The following is a 7,887-nucleotide window of genomic DNA, read 5'->3' on the forward strand; positions in this document are numbered from 1 at the left end:
TATATATATATATATATATATATATATATAGTAAGTTATAAAATATATGGCAATTATATATATATATATATGTATATATATATATATGTATATATATATATATATGTATATATATATATATATATATATATATATATATATATATATATATATATACATAGTGCTTGTTAAGATAGAGTCGACAGATCGATTTTTTTTAAGCAAAAACAACTCACTTATGTCGAAAATAGTAATATATCCAAAAATTGTGAAAATTCATCAAGTAGGAAATTATTTATAGTTAAAAGTTATAGTTAAAAGTAATAGTTAAAATACAATTTATAAACTAACCCAGTAACAACACTAACCAACCTCGCAGGGTTGCAGAAATACCTGGATTAGGACCCAGGCGCAGGGCACATCCTCTCGGTACTGATGGACCCATAGATCTTCCCAGGTCATCCGTCTAGGAGAAGGAAAACTCTGAAGCTAAGCCTAAGGGGGGGATGACAACCTTTCTAGAGCTGATGACTCAAACAAATTACCTGCAAACCTAAACTGCTTAAGGAGTAGATAGGCACTGTCTATCGCCCGGCTTCCATACTCCTTCTTTGTCTATTAGCCAGGCGTAGAGGTTGAACCACTGGGAGTCGACAGAAACACTCGGTGGTCGATCTTGTTCCCTGACTAGGGCAATGAATGCCGTTTTTCCCCATTCCCGACACATCCCAACCCATAAACTAGGCACATGGGAGTGCTTGAATACCGTAATGCCAGTGCAAGCAGATTGGGTTGACCATCATCTGATTGGTTCAGAGTGCCGGATAGACAGTTCCTGGCTGCTAGCCCTAACTCTTTGGTAGTGCTAAGAGCGGCTGCTCCATCAACAGTTGTGTAATATCGTGATGTTTGTAGTGCCATGTCGTGCATGAAAAGGGACCCTGCACTCATCCCCAGTGGGCTATCCTGAGGCCACAACCCTAGTAGATGGAGGGACAGCTGATGATCTGCATGTTGCATGTCTTGTATTCTGCATAACCACTTGCTCAGCACCCCTTACCTAAACTGAAACTCTTAAAAATAAAAATGACAGTACATTAAAAAATTACGCTAAAACCAGGCCAAAACTCAAACAAAAACAACCTGCCTTCTCCCTTGAGGCTCGCATTTATGAACATCCGTGGGCTTAGAACTAATTTAAATGATGTTGAAGCATTTCTCCTAACAAACACCCCGGATATCTTAGCACTAAGTGAGACTAACCTACACTCCTCCATCCCCTCTAACTACTTTAATATGCCTGGATACCTCCCACTCTGCCGTAAGGATCTGACAGACATATGTATGGGCTTGGAGTCTACATTCGAAACACCCTCCCCTTGACTAGAGAAACTAAACTAGAATCGAACGATCAAGCCTTTATGTGCTTTAGACTTAACATGCAACATAACATTAGCTACTTTTATTTTCTCTACAGCTCTCCCTCGACCCAGGACTGTACCCTAATAAACAAAGTCTCTGACAGCATAGATACAGCACTTACCCTCGACACTAGCGCACAAGTGCATGTACTTGGTGACTTCAATGTCCACCACAGCAACTGCCTTGGATTTTCTACTTACACAGACGCAGCTGGTAACACAACACGTAACTTCTCTATATCTCATTCCCTATCACAAATGGTTACGTTTCCAACCAGTTTCCCAGACAAGCAAGAACAACATGCATCACTTCTAGATCTGTTTCTGACCACAGTTCCCGATGACTGTGTAATGAATGCCCACAGCCCTCTTGGGAACGCCGATCATGCAGTGGTAATGGTTGAAATCGCCCTAAACTCTAGAGCCAAAACTGAAGAGCCACTGCTCAAAACAACGAGATATTATAAAAAGGCTGACTGGGAAGCCATCAGGGACCTCATCAGGGACGCTCCATGGCAAAATATCTTTTCACTTCCTGCTGAACAGTGCGCAAATAAGACCACTGAATGGTTCAAAGCGGCAATTGAAGCACATGTTCCCACACGCAAATTCTATAGCAAACCCCACTCTCCCAATGGTTCACTTCAACTTGTGCAGCTGCCATAGCGCAAAGGCAGCATGCGTACCGCAAATTTAACTGACATAAGTCCAGATCAAACAGACTGAAGTACATAGAAGCCAGAAATAACTGTAAGAAAGAAATAGCGACAGCTAAGAGAGAATTTACTGAAACCACCCAAAAACGCATCGAAGCACAGAAATTAGGAACCCGAAACTTCTGGAAAATCTACAACAGTGTAGTAAATAATGGGCAATCAACAATTCCCCCACTATCCAACAATCATGAAGCTGCTTTCTCAGCAACTGAGAAGGCTAACATGCTTGCCAGATGGTTTGCCTTCAACTCCACATTGGACTCTGCTAACCACCCCCTCCCTGACTTTCCTTTGCAAACAGACGCCACACTAGATGATCTGAAAATCACCCCTGCTCAGGTGAATGCTATCATAAGAAAGCTTGACACTGCAAAAGCATGTGGACCTGATCTCATCCCGGCTGTGCTATTAAAAAAGTGCGCCGCCAAAGTAGCTCCAGTTCTCTCCAAACTTTACAACAAATGCCTTAATGAAGCTTGCTTTCTTGCCTGCTGGAAAACTGCTTCTGTGGTACCAGTTTTCAAGAATTCTGGCGAAAGAACTGACCCAATAAATTATCAACCCATTAGCCTCCTCCCACTTTTTGCCAAAATATTTGAGACCATAATTAGCCAAGCTCTAGTTCATCACCTTACAGATGCTAAACTTCTGACTGACCAACAATATGGATTTAGGCAAGCCCATTCCACAGCAGACATCCTAATTGTAATCTCAGAATGTATATACCAGTCACTGGACAAAGCAGGGAAGGGTAGAGCTGTAGCTCTAGATATATCTAAGGCTTTTGACAGGGTATAGCATGAGGGTCTTCTCAAGATAATCAGATCATACGGTATCACTGGAAGAATACTTAACATAATTAGATCCTTCTTAGATAAGAGAAAAATCCAGGTTGTCCTTTACGGTCGTACATCTAAACAATATGATATAAATGCGGGAGTGCATCAGGGGTCTATCCTTGGACCTCTATTATTCCTAATATTCATAAATGACCTTCCTGACAAAATTGTCTGTGAGATGGGTATATATGCTGATGACACCACGCTCTATAACAGACATAACAGGAAAACAAATGAACACATATCTAAAGAAATGGCAGAAACACTAGAGGATGACCTCTGATCCATCGTGGAATGGGGACAAAAATAGATGGTCACTTTCAATGCTGCCAAGACTAAACTTGTTTCCTTCAATTATTACAAGAAACCTTCCCTACCGCCAATAGCAATGGCCAAAGACTCTTTATCTGAAAGAGTATCTTTTAAACTCCTTGGCCTAACGTTCATGGGAAACATGAGTTGGAACAATTACGTTGAGAACATTGCCAGGACCGCTGCAAAGAAGGTAGGTTCTCTCTACCGTGCTAGAAAGCTATTAACGCCTGAAAGTATCCTATACCTCTATAAGGCCACCATTCGCCCATGTATGGAGTATTGTTGTCATATTTGGGCTGGTGCATCTGCCACTAGTCTCTCGCTCCTAGACAAGGTTCAAAAGAGAGTCACCAATCTGATAAGTCCTGAACTGTCATCTAAACTTCATCCTCTGTCCCATTGACGAAATGTTGCATCCCTCTGCCTGTTCTACAAGTACTTTAACGGTGAATGCTCTGACGAACTGCAAGCACTTGTACCCCCTCTACGTAAATACCCCTGACAAACCCGACAAGCAGTTAAATCCCACCCCTTCACAGTAGAGATCTCTAGATGCAAGAGAGCCTTCTACACCAGTAGTTTCTTCCCCAGAACAGCTAGACTTTGGAATTCCCTTCCGGGTTCCTACTTCCCTGACTGTACTGACATGCAGAAGTTCAAGTGCAACATGAACCGACATCTTGCTGCCCAACTTCCTATACTTCCTGATGCTTATGTCCCTAATAGTAGCCCCCTACAACAAAGTGACAATGTGCCTTGTTTGGGGTGAAAATGTAATGAAAAAAAAATTTCACCCAATTTTCTGTAAAAATTATTACAGAAAATTGGGTGAAATTGTATTTTCTCTAGATGTGAACACCTTGAAGATTTCGAATACAGGGTACATACTTATCTCCTTTGTCGATACTGTAAGGGTTGACGTACTGCGTTATACTGTAGCGATAGACTTTTTTTTTTAACACAATCGCAGTTGTTCTACTTGATGGATTTTCGTAATTTTTGGATATATTACTATTTTCGACATGACAGTTAAGTGATTACTGTCATTTTTGCTTAAAACCACATATAAAAAAAATCGATTTTTATATATACAAAAAGAAAATTTATTCGTCCACAATATGTTCTTAGTTCGGTTCCAATTTTGAAAGATTGTTATTACGTATACGTTTATTTTGTAATGATTGTTTTTTATTGTTGAAAATTTGAAACAAGTTATTTTAAAGTTATTTTGTATCTTAAGTTGGGCTTAAATAGCATTTAAGCTGACAAACCAAACTTTGTTTCCCACTATAAGCCAATTTACAGTTGTTATTGTTGTATGGTGTTATTGATAACCTAATAACGCAGGTTATTTAAAATTTTATATAGACCTCCCCCCCCCCGAAAAATAGGCAATAAGGATACAGAATATAGAAAGAGATGATATTCTGTTTCGGGGATTTAAAAACAAAACAGTATATTAAATCATGGCTCTCCAGCAGTGTTAATCAAACACCACCTCCCTTAATCACAAGAACAAAAAATGTTCCAGATATTGGATCTAGTTACCTACTCTTGATTAATTTGGCTAACCTATTCATGTTATAAAAAATGTCTTCCTTACACGTGGGATCAGTCGCTGTCTCCAAATTCATGAAATGAATATATTTGTTGTATTTATAAGATTAGGATTAATATATATATATGGCACAATCACGTTGACACACACCGGTTCTCGCCAGATCACCGAAGTTAAGCAAACTTGAGCCTGGCCAGTACCAGATGGGTGACCATTTGGGAAGGCTAGGTGCTGTATGTACTGTGCCGAGTCGTAGAAATTTCCAGGTCGGGGGTGCATTAATTAACTGGGAGAGATGCATCACCAGTCTTCGTTAAGGCATGCATCTAGGAGATGGAAACTCTGATGTAAAAACTTGCGGTCTAATGTATACTCTGCCTGTGGCAATCATCTGCACCAACAAAGGTTAGCAGTAATACCAAAAAGTGTGGTTGGTTCTAAACAAAGCCTTCACCATTATAAACAAATCATCTTTGTAGAATTGCGGGCAACTTATTTGTTCTGGCAGAAGCTCATACATCGAAATCGATGGGAGAGTTCATTATATATATATATATATATATATATATATATATATATACTTCGGAGTAGTTTTTATTTAACAATCAGTGGTTATGTAAACGTGAGATTTTAGGTTTACAAAATATTACTGGAAGCAATATTCTATAAGTTATCCCAACTAAACAAGAATTGCTCGATAACGATAAAATAATATAAGCTTCCAATGAAAAGGCTTCCACCAGACTTTGAAATTATTATCGGCTGGACCCAAAACAAAGTTAAACAAGCACTTGCCCGATTCGGATATATACACAGCTATGCGGATTACCCAGGATATAACCTAGAAACTATTACCAAACGGATGTAAAGAACGTATAATATGGATTTTACCAAACAAGTTGGATCAACAAAAACATTCATATCCTTTTTCTACAAATACTCCTGCTACAGGACTTCTGATAAATGTATTATTTTCACTTTGACTTTCCATGTCTCACTGACTTTAGCAAATAGGGTGCATACCTTTATAACTATTTGCTAATATTTTCACCCCTCTGATGAGATGGTAGACATCGAAACCCTATAGGTTAAGGAGATAAACTTTCTAAAACATTCTTTGTCTTGCTTAGAATAATAAAAATTCTTTGATATGAAACTCAACCACTTCATTTCATTTCAATGAGAGTTTTTTGAAATTCACTGAATTATATATATATATATATATATATACACACATACTACAACACTGCTGGGGAGGCATGGTTTAATCAACTGTTTTGTTTTTAACTCCCTGAAACAGTGTTTCATGGTAAACAACTGATGAAATAACATTAGGACTGAATTTGAGAAAGTAAGTTGATGCATTGATTACAGGTGATTAAATGACTGACCAAATGGTTTTCCAATGAATGATAAAAAAATATAAAAATTAAATAAGTTCTTTTTATATAGTTTTAAAGGTTAAAAAGCTTCCAAGATATATATATATATATATATATATATATATATATATACATATATATACATATATAAGTTAATTTAGTATACAAACAAATGGCTACACATAGGCATACATGTTTCAGCGAAAACCCAGTAAGGGAATCGCTTCGTCAGGCCAAGGACAACTCTGCTAGCTAAATTAACTTATTTTGGCTCTGTCTAAACATTGAGCACTCTTTTGGTAGACACACTTAATAATTACTACCAATACAATATATATACATATATATACATATATATATATATAGTAATTTATAAATATATATGGCGATTAAGCTACACTGAATATTCCGTGTTTCATCCAGTCTAGGATTCTTCAGGCTTATGCGCAAATTTTGTGGTTGTCTGTCATTTTTATATACGCACCTTCTATTGAGATTTTAGTTAGCCAATCAGCTTTCTAGTATCCACCGCGCCCTTCTTATCAGCCAATGAACATGCACTTATCGGACAAAGGCCCATTTGACCTCTGGTTGAACTGATTCTTTGTGTGTGTTCTATTTAACCTGGATATCTAGTGTTTTGACCTGTTTTAAATCTAGGTTAGTTTTTTTTTATGTTCATTATATATATATATATATATATATATATATATATATATATACACACACATACATATATACATACATATATATGCATGATAGTTTATGTATATGCATGTTTATTCATTTTATTTATTTATTTGTTTTTGTTAGTTTTAAAGTTATTTTGTATCTCTATCCTGGAGTAAATTTTATCCTGTGAACACAGTTGTTTGCTATTTCTCTCCTACAGTTTAATAGATGTTGGGGTTCTTTAAAGTACAGGATAGCAAATTTTTCATGAAGGCATAATCTACATGGGTCGTCTAGGTCTCTACAGGTGTTTGCTTGTCTTACTATTTTCCATTCGACTACCGGCAAACGGCCGCTTTCCTTGAGTTCCCACTATTTATTTGCCGGCTTTGTTTTCATATGGTGTTTTTTATTTTTGAATGTACTTTTGTGGTCATAATATTGAGTTTTGAAATCTAAGGAAGTCATATCTACGTAATATTTCTTGTTATTCGGGTTTTCTTTCACGAATATTGTGGCCTGGTAAACTACGCTTTTGGTTAGACATTTATATTGAAGTGGGCAAAATGTGCGGTGTCTACTGTTGCATTTATCGTGTTCGTTATTAGTATTTTTATTTCTAGTGTGATTGTTGTTGTCCGGAGTTGGTTTATTATTATTATTATTATTATTAGATTTAATATTCCTCTGTCTGTCACATAACATATCTTCAATAAAAATTCACAACATAGGGAAAGGCCAAGGAAAACATGAACTTAAGATGAATTTTCTTAATTTCCTATTTCAGTCATGTAAATTTAGAAATTGAGTTCCAAACTAACCTATCTCTGGCCAGGTCGATATTTATCAATCTTTCAAGTTTATCCTTTGTCAGGGCTTTACGTTGTGAGTGAAACAGTCACATTTGTGAGTGATTTTTTTTTTCCAAGTGGTGACTTGAAATAATAAAACGCTCATCTTTTAACAACTATTTTTCTACCGACAATCTTCGAAAGGAAAAACATC

General features: G+C 37.0%; 1 pseudogene; it reads left to right on the top strand.

Moving 5' to 3' along the window:
* Positions 1–4,949: 4,949 nt before the first annotated feature.
* LOC145301576 (5S ribosomal RNA) lies at positions 4,950–5,068 on the top strand (annotated as a pseudogene).
* The last annotated feature ends 2,819 nt before the right edge of the window (positions 5,069–7,887 follow it).

Source organism: Euprymna scolopes, chromosome 18, assembly GCF_053919585.1.
Source record: "Euprymna scolopes isolate OS-2025 chromosome 18, ASM5391958v1, whole genome shotgun sequence".
Taxonomy (NCBI): domain Eukaryota; kingdom Metazoa; phylum Mollusca; class Cephalopoda; order Sepiida; family Sepiolidae; genus Euprymna; species Euprymna scolopes.